Here is a 13,146-nt window from a genome sequence, read left to right on the forward strand (position 1 = left end):
ATGGATCTCAGGTACAAAAAAAGATCGGCTCTCTTCTACAAAATGTGGGAGGAAAGATTTCCAAGTGAAAAGTAAAGCCAAGCAAGTATAGATGAGGGCACTCACCCTTCTAGCATGGTGGGGAATCTAATGTGTTTCAAAAAACTTCTTCGGGAATTTTTGTTAAAGAATCAGAATGCAGTTTCTGTCCTCTCTGAGAACAAACTTCAGTGTAGAATTGAAATGAGACAGCCAGTGCATAGATCAGAACATGAATTGTTGCCTGCTGAAAAATTGAATGTGCAACAGACAATTTAAAAATAAAAGAGAAAAGATGGCTAAGTAGCATTGAAATCTAAAAGCAAAATCTGTTTTTCATTGAAACATTTGTTAGTGTTTTTGACTGTGCAGTAATGGAAAAGGCATTTCAATGTACTGAAAATTAAACACAAACAAAATCTTAAAAATTTTATGTCTTGAATATCCTTTGGAATAAGTAACTGTTAAGGAGGTCATATGCCCAGCGGTGATGGAAGACTATGTATTTTTGTGATTTACCCCACACTGTGTCACTAGGTTACATTATGTCAGCAGCTGTAGTAAAAGCCTCGGGGTAAGTCAGAGAAATTAACTGCCTTTGCATTTTGCCATAAATTAAATTTTGCAGAATATCTGAAGGCTCTGTCTCATAAATTTGAAGGAGAATTGTGTTGTATTGCTAAGTGAATCTTACAGGATCTTTGGCATTTCACAGATTATGTGCACTTTAGTCAAAACCGAAGGAGCCAGTATTCCATGGATGTTGATATTAAAAAAATCTCTGTCCTGAAAAATTTATCAAGGTCAATACAACTCAAAAACTTTTCACACAACCTGTGCACATGAATAATGTGTTAGCTGTTCTAGTATTGCTCACCTTTAATCAGGTATCAAAGCACAAAACCCTGATGATTTTATTTCAGACTTTGTCCTTTTTGAATTTTTCTCTTTCCTGGCAGGGTGAAAATCTGCAATGAAATGTGACTCCCATCTTAAAGGCCATCTCAGTGGAGAAGTAGAGTTCTTTTGCCATTTAGTGCGAATATTCCAGTATGCAGGATATTATAAGAAATATCTTTATTTTTTAGATCAATCATGATGATACACTGAAATATGCACACTTTTATCTGTTCAACTATTTCCTGAGCCCACTTTTTCTCTATTGCAGATTTATATAAACAGAGAAATGCCAGTGCATACAGAAATGCCAGTACATTTGTAGCAGTATATGGTGCATGACTGCAACCATCCCTGCAGGCGGGAAGATTGACCCCTGCAGGGAACAAGGTTAGAATTTGCAAAAATTATGCTTCCGGAATCTCTTGATTTCGATTCCGCAAAGAAGAAACGAATAATCATTCCTTCTCTGTGCTATTCACAGCAAAAGCCCTTTTTTTTTGTTAGAATTAACAATGAATCTATAGGATATTATAGGAAACCCTACTACCAAGAGAAGACCAGCGTAAACAATAGGAGAACATGCAAACTCTGTGGAGTGAGTCACCAGCCAAGGATTCAGACCTGCTTTATTAGATTTTAAGGCAATAGAGCCCACAATGCATCACTTCTTATATTAAACTTCATTATAATTGAGATTAGTATTCTCATTTTTACACATTAATATTACACTTTAATATATATAGTATATGAAGTGGGTCACATTAGTGCATTAGCAAACCAAGAACAAAAATTACCCTATAAAATTAATCAGACCATTTCAAAGTTTTTGCCTAGTTATATACATTCACCTAAAGGATTATTAGGGACACCATACTAATACGGTGTTTGACCCCCTTACGCCTTCAGAACTGCCTTAATTCTACGTGGCATTGATTCAACAAGGTGCTGAAAGCATTTTTTAGAAATGTTGGCCCATATTGATAGGATAGCATCTTGCAGTTGATGGAGATTTGTGGGATGCACATCCAGGGCACGACGCTCCCGTTCCACCACATCCCAAAGATGCTCTATTAGGTTGAGATCTGGTGACTGTGGGAGCCATTTTAGTACTGTGAACTCATTGTCATGTTCAAGAAACCAATTTGAAATGATTCGAGCTTTGTGACATGGTGCATTATCCTGCTGGAAGTAGCCATCAGAGGATGGGTACATGGTGGTCATGAAGGGATGGACATGGTCAGAAACAATGCTCAGGTAGCCCGTGGCATTTAAACGATGCCCAATCGGCACTAAGGGGCCTAAAGTGTGCCAAGAAAACATTCCGCACACCATTACACCACCACCACCAGCCTGCACAGTGGTAACAAGGTATGATGGATCCATGTTCTCATTCTGTTTACACCAAATTCTGACTCTACAATTTGAATGTCTCAACAGAAATCGAGACTCATCAGACCAGGCAACATTTTTCCAGTCTTCAACTGTCCAATTTTGGTGAGCTTTGTGAAAGTTTTATTTGATCTTTGGAAATCAGCCCTCACATATTCTATAGTTTATGCCTACATTGTGTAACATGTATTACTAGAATGTGAAAAAGTTTCTATGTAAACAATGTGTTTACACAGATTACTGTAGAAACGGAACACACATGAAATGTGTGTGTTCCAAATAACGATCTGCTGTTTCCACTCTAAAACTCCACTTCACTTCCAGATAATCAATCAAGGCATGAGCTGTGAGAAGTTCGTGCATGTTCTGTGACGGTGGGGGTTGGAATAGCCGGCTGCTTGCTGCTCTTAATCTGCACATTAACAGGACAGAAGATGCTGGCGGAGAGGTGAGGACGGATTTAAGAAGCGATTTAAGGTGGGACGGATCTGCAATCAGTGCATCAAGTGCTCCTTGTAGAACTGTTTGTACTTATAAGTATGATCACCTCACTGTAAACTTGCACTACACTTATAATATTGCACAACCTGAGACACTTTATAAAGTGTGTAATTACATATGATGACAACTGGCTTTTAAGTCGATTTAGATTTCCAGGCGTTATCTTCTTGGAACTCTTGAAATCGTTTTTAAGATAAAATGCAGTAAAGTATATATATATATATATATATATATATATATATATATATACAGTATATATATATATATATTATTATACATACACATTTTTAACTTAATTAAACGTCTGGACACGGTGGACAGCAGCAGCGATGAACTGGCACCCCATTCAGGGATTGTTCCTGCCTCGCGCTGTATGTTTGCTGGAACTGGCACCACCCTGGATGGAGAGATGGATGAAATAATTAAACATGTACTGCAAAGATATTAATGTTCCTTAAATGTTTTGAAGAATTGGCATTCTAACTTTTATTAAAGAGCTGATTGTGTGGCGGTTGGTTACTTTGAGAAAGAAAAGGAAGGACAGGAATTGGGAGTTAGCACGTTAGAAAGAGACAGTACTGCTGCAATAAATTATTTAATTAAGGGTTGCGCACAGTGCAGCAGGCATCTTGCGGGAGGCAGGAACAATCTCTGGACAGGGTATTAGTTCAATACCCCTGCGCCACTGTGGCCCTATGTTTAATACATGCTTTAATTAATTTCATCATGAAAATTACATCAATCATACATCTCAGTATTTAAATTGTTCAGAGAGCTGTAATGTCATGAATGTAATGTATTCTGTGTCATGTCTGCATAAGAGAAAGCCCGTTTAATAACAAGCAAGTGATTCACACGCATAGAGTACATAGAAGAATACATAGAATACAAAGCAATTAATGTGCAGTAAATCAAAAGATTTTAAGATGAAGTTTATGACGTTCCACTTTAATGACAAAATAAACTACATGATTAAAGTGGAAATTTAGAGATTAAAGTTGACATTTCAAACTTTTTTTTCCACTGCGTCCCTATTTTTTTTTCGTTTTTCTGTATCCTAATAAGCTTCCATATGACACTTAGACGGTGGGCTATGACTCACCTTTTCATGGTGACTTTGATATCTGACGACTTCTTTTTTATTTCAGGCACTGTGCAACTTTCTGATCTTGAACTTTCGATCAGCTTACATTTGTTGATTATACAACTGCTTAAACCAACAAATAATATGCTTTTCATTACCTCCATTTGGCATTTGCTGAAATTCTTCTTTTTTCCCAGCGCTTTTGCCATTGTCTTTACACAGAGCGCTGTACTTAAGGGAATATTTATATTGATTTGCATATTCAAAGAGGCATAATTCTGGCAGTAGGCACGTGCAGAAGCATTACTTTTCACGCTGGCCAGGATTTATGTAGCAGAAGAATGTGGAAGTTGGCTTATGCACGGTTTTGTGCATTTGACTTTTTTTGTGCATACGCACATTTCAACTTTTGTCCATACATCATGTTTTAGTGTGAATTCTATGCACGATGTTATGCATAAGGCACCAGGTCTATTATATCCTGATCTTCTTTCTTTTTTTATTTCCTTATCATCCATCTTTATATCTCACTTAATATTATTTATGTCCCTCCTGAAGCGATCATTACCTTCAGCTCAAAAAAGGAGTTTTGATTTTCCTTTATCTCTGTAGGTGGAGTTGCAAGTCCAGAGGTGGAAGATGCAGCAGACTCACAGGGGGTATGCTGAAGTTGAATGTGCAGATGAAAAGGCCATGCTTAGCCCTACTCACTAGTAGTTTCACTCCCACTGGCGGTCTCTGCTGGAGATAACACTGCACTGTAGCATCAGGTCCTGGCAGGTCTGTACCTTTGCCCAACTTTTCCAGGTCTGTCTCTGGGAGGCCTTATCCTTTTCCTTTTAAACCCTTAATTTGCTGATTATGCTTATTTGTACTTGCATGTGGTATTATTAGAACATCTCGGGATGATTAAACATAGGATATCTCGGAATGGTATTTTAAAAAAAGGGTAAAATAACACTGCTTCTAATGGAACTCCCCCCTCCCTCCACGTCCATCTCCAACAATGGATGAGACCAAAGAAAAAAAAAAGTACAGCATAGTATGTTAATGAAAAATGAAAAGTATCAAAGATACTTATTCAAAGATACTTAATGTGGATCAGAGAAGGAATTGCACTGAACACACTATTTGTAGTTTTTTTTTTTTTTTACTATTAGATACATATTGTCACAAAAGCTACAAAAAGCCATAGCAAGGTTTGGGGCAGCCACACGTATATTTGGTTTCCTGGCTGCAAATCGTAGTATTAAATGATAGCACTGCTCTGCCCAAAACCGAGTCCAAAACAGAACTGAGGGAATAGGGAAAAGGTGGGGGCTTTTAAAGGGGAAGACAGGAAGTGAGATCAAAGGGGTCAGGCTCATGAAGGTCTTCAGCCATAGGTTCAACCCCAGACGTAACATCACAGGGGGCCAGAGCCGTCAAGGTCTTCTTTCATAGGCTTGGTCCCAGAAGTGACGTCAAGAGGGCCAGGTGGAATCTCCCGTGAATGGTCTGCAGGCAAGGGTGAAAAAGAGTCAGTGCACTCTGCCACATCTTGGTATGACTTGGAACTGCCATTACTCAAGCCCTTTAGCTGCCTCCCATGCGCACTTGTGTGACAATATAAACAAAAGACCTGTGTGTGTGTGTGTGTATGTATGGAGCAGTCTACTCTGCTCACGCACAAGCACAGCAGTTTTAAATTTTTTGGTGCTTGCTATGAAAGACCTGTGTGCAGCAAATGCCTCCACATAACAACAACATCATGCTAATGACACGGATGAAGAGACACAACGTCGAAATGAAGTAATCGCCACAGCTCATTGACGTGCAAGTGAAATGCCTCATCAATGGAGGACAAATCTTGAAGTTTTCACTAAAACATTGTCTATCTGGAGGTATTTTTTTAAACAAAGATTAACAGGACTCATATGCCAGCAATGGGGCTAAGATATGGTATTGCCAGTGTCTTCTTACAAAAGCCAGTGAGGCAGTTTTATTTATGTAATGCCTTTCATACACTCAAGGACACTTTACAATTCAATAAACACCTTAACAAGATAATAGAAATTACATACAAGCAAATACTCACATAAGGAGATGTGTTTTTAACAGGAACAAATATAACCAATTGTATTTCAAATGTTGTAAGGCCCCTTGCCTAAAGGCATCAGTCAAAGAATTAGTCATAGTAATAACATTATTAGGTCATTGTAGCTGCTTACCTTTGAACATGCTATACACAATTGTCCACAAGTAAAATATTCCTGTATTAGATCATTTTTTTCTTTTTCTTGTGATTTGGAATTGTTGATGATCATTGCAGTTTTACAGGAAAATATATTATTTTGTACTAAAACAGGTAATCTGTAGGAATAAGGTGAAATTTGAGAACATATTATCATTATTAGATGTTTATTATTTTCATTAGTTTAAGCCATTCACACAAGTACAGCATTTCCTTTCATCTTTTTCATCAGCTGTATGTAGTCCCCCAACAAAGTCTGCAGATGTGAATGTGTATGCAAAGCAGTGCTTTAAGTGGATATACAGTACATAAATGCAGCAACCCTATGTGTTACACGGATGTACTAACATGGAGTGAGGAACATGGAGCATTAGCTTTGAGTGTCACAACACAATTTCTGTAGCTTACCCATTAGAAATTCAGACGCCACTGTCTAAGACTGACAGCAATTAAAGAGAAGGGGAGGGGAGGGGGGGTTCTTCCTTAATTCTTTAAGCGCCACGATTAAAGAGTGGAGGTGAGAGGGGGATTGGTTTTCAACACCATGACCAGCACCAAGGTCAACAGAGTGGAACAGATAACCAAAATGAGAGCCATTACACATTTAAGAGAGCTGGTAGTGAACAGAAAAAAACAGTGCTAGCTAACCATTCAGCTTTGCATCTTCATTGAGCTTCACCAAGTTTTCAGTTTCCACTTTATAATGTGGTCAGACCTCTTTTTTCCTGTCCAGGACACTGGCCCATCTTCTGTCATCTGTCACCTTATTGGTTACTGGTGCTATCTGCGTAGCCCTTCAGTTACTTCTGCCTGTTTCCTTCATTTGCATTAAGCACACTCTCAGCACAGTAAAGAGCATAATATTAGTAAGTATTGACAAATTGAAAAGTTATCAACAAATAAAACGTGTCAGCTAATTTTCTTTTTTTTAATGTCACCAGACTTCAATCAACTCTGTCAAGGCATTTTTGAGATTTTGGGGTATATGGTTCTAATCTAAGGGGAGGGGTTACTCCTAAATACTTATATATCAATATATCCTTTCTTAGTGAATATCTTGTGACGGAAATGTAACATCCTAGCAAATTTCAGCCTTTTAACTAAACAGGAAATAGTGTTTTTGTAAAACAATGAGTAAGTGAGTCAGACTATTTTGCATTTTATATATATATATATATATATATATATATAATTACGGCTGGGGAAGTTAATGCATTAATATCACCTTAACGCATTAATTAATTAACGCCGACAATTATTTTATCACGTATTAACACAATTTTTGTTATCTATACTAATAAAAGGCAAAGCCCTCACTGACTCACTCACACACTCATCACTAATTCTCCAACTTCCCGTGTAGGTAGAAGGCTGAAATTTGGCAGGCTCATTCCTTACTGTACTGTAATGGACTTTAGCTCGATGGCCGTGGGGGGCGGAGCTGCGTATCACATCATCACTCCTCCCAAATAATCACGTGAACTGACTGTGAACGCAGTACAGTAATCCCTCGCTATATCGCGCTTCGACTTTCGCGGCTTCACTCTATCGCGGATTTTATATGAAAGCATATGTAAATCTATATCGCGGATTTTTGCTGCTTCGCGGATGTCTGCGGTCTTTTTATTTCTGGTACGTGTACTGTATATGCTTCCTCTATTGGTTTGTCCATTTGAATACAAACAAGGGACACTATTGGCGGATGGCTGAGAAGCTACCCAATCAGAGCACGCAGTTAAGCTCCTGGGTGTTGACTGGCTCTGTGACGGGGAGCGCAGAATTCGATTGCGCTTAAAACCGGCACCCCGTCTCGCTCATTCAGTTAATCAACGTGTTTCTTTGTGAAGTCAGCATCTCGTCTCGCTCATTCAGCTAATCAACGTGTTTCTTTGTGAAGTCGGCATCTCGTCTCGCTTATTCAGCACCAACGTGCATACTGTAGTCAAGCCCTTCGATATGTCTACAAAACGATCTGCTGCTGCTACTTCTGGAGTCGTGCCCAAGCGCCAATGGAAGATGTTAACAATTGCTGAAAAGGTACAATTGTTGGACATGTTGAAGCAAGGGAAAAGCTATGCCGCTGTAGGACGCCACTACGGCATCAACGAGTCCACGGTTCGTTACATTAAGAAGGATGAAAAGAGCATTCAATCTATGGCAGCAGTGTCCTTTAACCAGGGCGCGAAACGAATTGTAAGTGGACGTAATAAGGCGGTAATCCGGATGGAATCTGCTTTAGGGATTTGGATCGAAGACTGCCGGAAGAAAAACATTCCTGTGGACACCAATATCATCCGAGAAAAGGCCAAGCAACTTTATGATAGGTTTGGGGATGCCGGAGATGCTCTAGACGATGATCCTCAACCTGGAACTTCTGCTGAATCCCCCAGAGAGAGCTATGAATTTACTGCCAGCAAGGGCTGGTTTGAAAAATTCAAAAAAAGGTTCAACTTGGCCAGTGTGAACCTGCAAGGAGAGGCTGCCTCCACAGACAAAGCCGCAGCCGAGAAATATGTTGCGGACACGTTCACGGCGATCATTAAAGAAGGCGGATATCGGCCTGAAACTGTGTTTAATATGGATGAGACAGCCCTATTTTGGAAGTGGATGCCGTCTCGTACTTTTAAGCCTCGGGGTTTAAGGTTCACAAAGATCGCATCACGCTGGTCATGTGCACCAATGCTGCGGGCTTTATGATAAAGTCTGGGCTCGTTTATAAGTCCAAAAACCCCCGGGCCCTGAAAAATAAGAATAAAAACCTGCTGCCAGTGTACTGGATGCACAACCTGAAGGCCTGGATTACGAAACGCCTAACGTCGGATTGGTTTCACCAATGTTTCATCCCGGAGGTAAAGATCTACCTGGCAGAGAAAGGGCTGGAGTTCAAAGTCCTTTTACTTCTGGACAATGCTGGAGGTCATCCCTTGGATCTATCCTACCAAGGTGTAAAAATAGAGTTCTTGCCGCCGAATACGACGTCACTGATTCAGCCAATGGATCAAGGAGTTATCCGGGCTTTCAAGGCATTGTACACCAAGAACAGCCTGCAACACATGGTCGAGGCAATGGACACGGACGATGACTTTTCCCTGAAGGAGTACTGGCGTAAGTACGTGATCACATCGTGTATGGTGAACGTGCAGAAGGCCCTTAACGATATGAAGAAAGGGACAGTTAATGCCTGCTGGAAGAAATTGTGGCCAGAAGTTGTGCACGACAAGGGCTCTTCTGCAGAAGAAATTCAGCACTCGGCGATTGACAAGACAGTCAGGCTGGCAAAACTGCTAGGAGGAGAAGGATTCAACGACATGACCTGTGATGACGTCAACGAGCTGCTCGATGCCCACTCCGAGCTGCTGAGCGAAGAAGATTTGGCCGAGATGACCAAGTCAGAGAGCGAAGAAGAAGACCCAGACCAGGATGAAGACGACCCCGGCCTAACTCTTGAGCGTCTCGCGACCATTCTACGAATGGCAAAAGATCTACAAACATCAGTCGAAGAATGGGACCCACAAATGATTCGTTCTTTGCAATTTAAAAATGCTGTTGACGGCGCCACGGAAGTGTACAGGAACCTCTTTACACAAATGAAAAAGCAGCGCCAGCAACTGCCCATCATGATGTTCCTCACCCACAAAACACTGCCTAGTATGCCTTCAGTGGAAGAAGAAATTCCAGATGACGGCGGCGGTGCTACACAGTCGCCCGAAGAGGCTCCTTTAGAACCGCTGTGACAGTGCAGTAAATGTCATCGTTATTGGACAAGTCGTCGTGTCATTGTTGGATGAGTACCCATAACTAATTTTCTACATACTTAGTACATTTATGTACGTTTATTGTAACTGTACACACATTTTTATACAATTTTTCTTGCATTGTAGGTATTTTTTGCCAGTGGCCTGTCTATCGTAATGGTTCTAATCTGTGATATCGGAGACGCTCCACAATATCTTTAAAATAACATTTTGGTTTTATTTACAGCATTTACGTTATAGATTTTTCACTTTGTATTTTTATATTACCTAATCAATTACAATATGTTTAAAACTGTATTACATATTAAATAAAACTCCTCAGTGATATAGGATACTTATAGTTGTGAGTAGTATATAAACAGTGTGTTTACATACATAATTTCAACAAATCTTACCTACTAACTAAGAGAATATAAAGTGTTTATGCTGTATAACTGTGTGGGGAATATTTATAAACAGTGTGGGAGTGTTTAGAAGGGCTTAAAATATATTAAAATAACCATACAAACATATGGTTTCTACTTCGCGGATTTTTACCTATCGCGGGTGGTTCTGGAACATAACCCCCGCGATCGAGGAGGGATTACTGTACGCAGAAAAGAAGGAAGAGCTCCCAAAGAGCGCTGAAGAAAAACGCATACAAGCTTATTCATAAGTGCAGCTACTGCGGAAACAAAGCACGGTGTAAACTGCAAGTTTAAATTAAGTTTATGGACACGCTCCTGCTGCCGTTTGTCATACCTTCGTCGAATACTTTATTCGCGAGATACAAGTTTAATGAGAAGGCACGAGGTATAAACAAGACTTTGGATCACTTTGTAACGGAGTTAAAATTGCTGTAGCGAGAAACTTTTAAGTGCCGGGTCTTAGCTAACATAAAATAAAGCCGTGGACATCGCAACATCACACGAGAGCAGCTCACGTGAACTGACTGATGCAGTACAAGTGATCACTTCCATGCATCAAACCTGTTCAAAAAACGCATTACACAATTGACAAGGTAGGAAAAAAATATGCTCCGAGCTGAGCTCCACAGCTAACTCGGTCTTGTGGAAGCAACTTCGTCACGCTGCCACCAAATACTCACAGAAAAATCCACAATTTAATATACACGCTGTCTCTAGAGTTTCTCCACACTCAATGTATTCCTCGCATCCCCGTTATACCCTCTGATTTCCCATGTCAATTCAGATGCCTCCAATTTCCAGTAAGGCTCTGCATCGCGATGACAAGTAATAAGTCTTAGGGACAGACCCTGCAAAAGGTTGCCATTGATTTCAGGCAAAATTGCTTTTCTTCTGGACAACTATACGTTGCATTCTCAAGAGTGAGCTCGCGCAGCTTCGTCATATTACAACTGGAGTGCTGAACTGACAACGTGCTATATAAAGAGAACTATAACAACCGTAATAAACGAACAATAAAACAGCGGAGAACCCGTGGATTAAATAAAAAGGTAGCTTCCTTGGCGAAGCAAGGAAAAAGGATAGCCTTATATGTTGTTCGTTTATAAAACAGCGGAGAACCTGTGTAAAGGATGGTTTCACAAAAAACCAGCGGAGCACCTTATATGAGCAAGCAGTTAGCTAAAGAAGGGAATCAATAAATATCTATAATTGTAATAAACGAACAAAAAATAGTGTACAAGCTGCGGATTAAATAAAGGAAATGGGTACCTGAACAGTAAAGTAAGTCTCAGATAGCTACACAATAACTATACCAATCGTAATAAATGAACAATAAAACAGTACAGAACCACGAAGAAAGGAGAAACTACGACCTTATATGGCGTTCGTTTATAAAGCAGCGGAGAAGCTGTGTGAAGGCAGCTACACAAAAAAACAGCAGAGCGCCACACTCTGAATGTATTCCTCACATCACCGTTATACCCTCTGATCTCCCATTTCAATTCAAATACCTCCAATTTCCAGTAAGGCTCTGCTTCACGATGACAATTAATAAGTCTCAGGGACAGACCCTACAAAAGATTGCCATTGATTTGAGGCCACATTGCTTTTCTCCTGAACAACTATACGTTGCATTCTCAAAAGTAAGCTCAGTGCACAGCTTGGTCATATTACAACCGGAGTGCTGAACTGACAACGTGGTATACAAAGAGATCCTTAACAGATAGTTATTGGTATATTTTCCTCAGTTTAAAAGGTTTTCTTTTCTTCTTAATAAAAATTTAAAAGCAGTACTTTGTCGCTGCAAAGCGCGGGGATTTTGCTATATACAGTATATATACAGTATATGTAGATATGTATTTACATATATATATATATATACTAGCAAAATACCCTCACTTCGCAGCGGCGAAGTACTGCCTTAAAATTTTTATTAAGAAGAAAATTAAACCTTTTTAAACTTAGGGAAAATATACCAATAATTATTTGTTAAGGATCTCTTTGTATACCACATTGTGAGTTTGGCCCTCCGGTTGTAATGTGACCAAGCTGTGCCCTGAGCTTACTCTTGAGCATACAACGTACAGCTGGCCATGTGAACAGTAATCTTGTTTCAAATCTCACAGCTTGGATTGCTGCTGTCATAATTAGAACAATCTAGACGAGAACAGGCCATTCAGCCCAACAAAGCTCGCCAGTCCTATCCACTTGCTTCCTCCAAGAAAACATCAAGTCGAGTTTTGAAAGTCCCTAACGTCTTACTGTCTACCACACTACTTGGTAACTTATTCCAAGTGTCTATCGTTCTTTGTGTAAAGAAAAACTTCCTAATGTTTGTGCGAAATTTACCCTTAACAAGTTTCCAACTGTGTCCCGTGTTCTTGATGAGCTCATTTTAAAATACAAGTCTCGATCCACTGTACTAATTCCCTTCATAATTTTAAACACTTCAATCATGTCACCTCTTAATCTTCTTTTGCTTAAACTGTAAAGGCCAGCTCTTTTAATCTTTCCTCATAATTCAACCCCTGTAGACCTGGAATCAGCCTAGTCGCTCTTCTCTGGACCTTTTCTAGTGCTGCTATGTCCTTTTGTAGCCTGGAGACCAAAACTGCACACAGTACTCAAGATGAGGCCTCACCAGTGCATTATAAAGGTTGAGCATAACCTCCTTGGACTTGTACTCCACAGATCGTGCTATATAACCTAACATTCTGTTAGCCTTCTTAATGGCTTCTGAACACTGTTTGGAAGTTGATAGCTTGGAGTCCACTATGACTCCTAAATCCTTCTCATAAGGTGTACTCTCGATTTTTCGACCGCCCATTGTGTATTCAAACCTAATATTTTTACTTCCTA

General features: G+C 39.8%; 1 non-coding gene across 1 annotated transcript; it reads right to left on the reverse strand.

Moving 5' to 3' along the window:
- Positions 1 to 1,277: 1,277 nt before the first annotated feature.
- LOC120534793 lies at positions 1,278 to 1,413 on the reverse strand. Its single transcript, XR_005634802.1, has one exon. It is a non-coding gene; the product is annotated as a U11 spliceosomal RNA (small nuclear RNA).
- Positions 1,414 to 13,146: the final 11,733 nt, after the last annotated feature.

This window comes from Polypterus senegalus, chromosome 8 (genome assembly GCF_016835505.1).
Source record: "Polypterus senegalus isolate Bchr_013 chromosome 8, ASM1683550v1, whole genome shotgun sequence".
Taxonomy (NCBI): Eukaryota; Metazoa; Chordata; class Cladistia; order Polypteriformes; family Polypteridae; genus Polypterus; species Polypterus senegalus.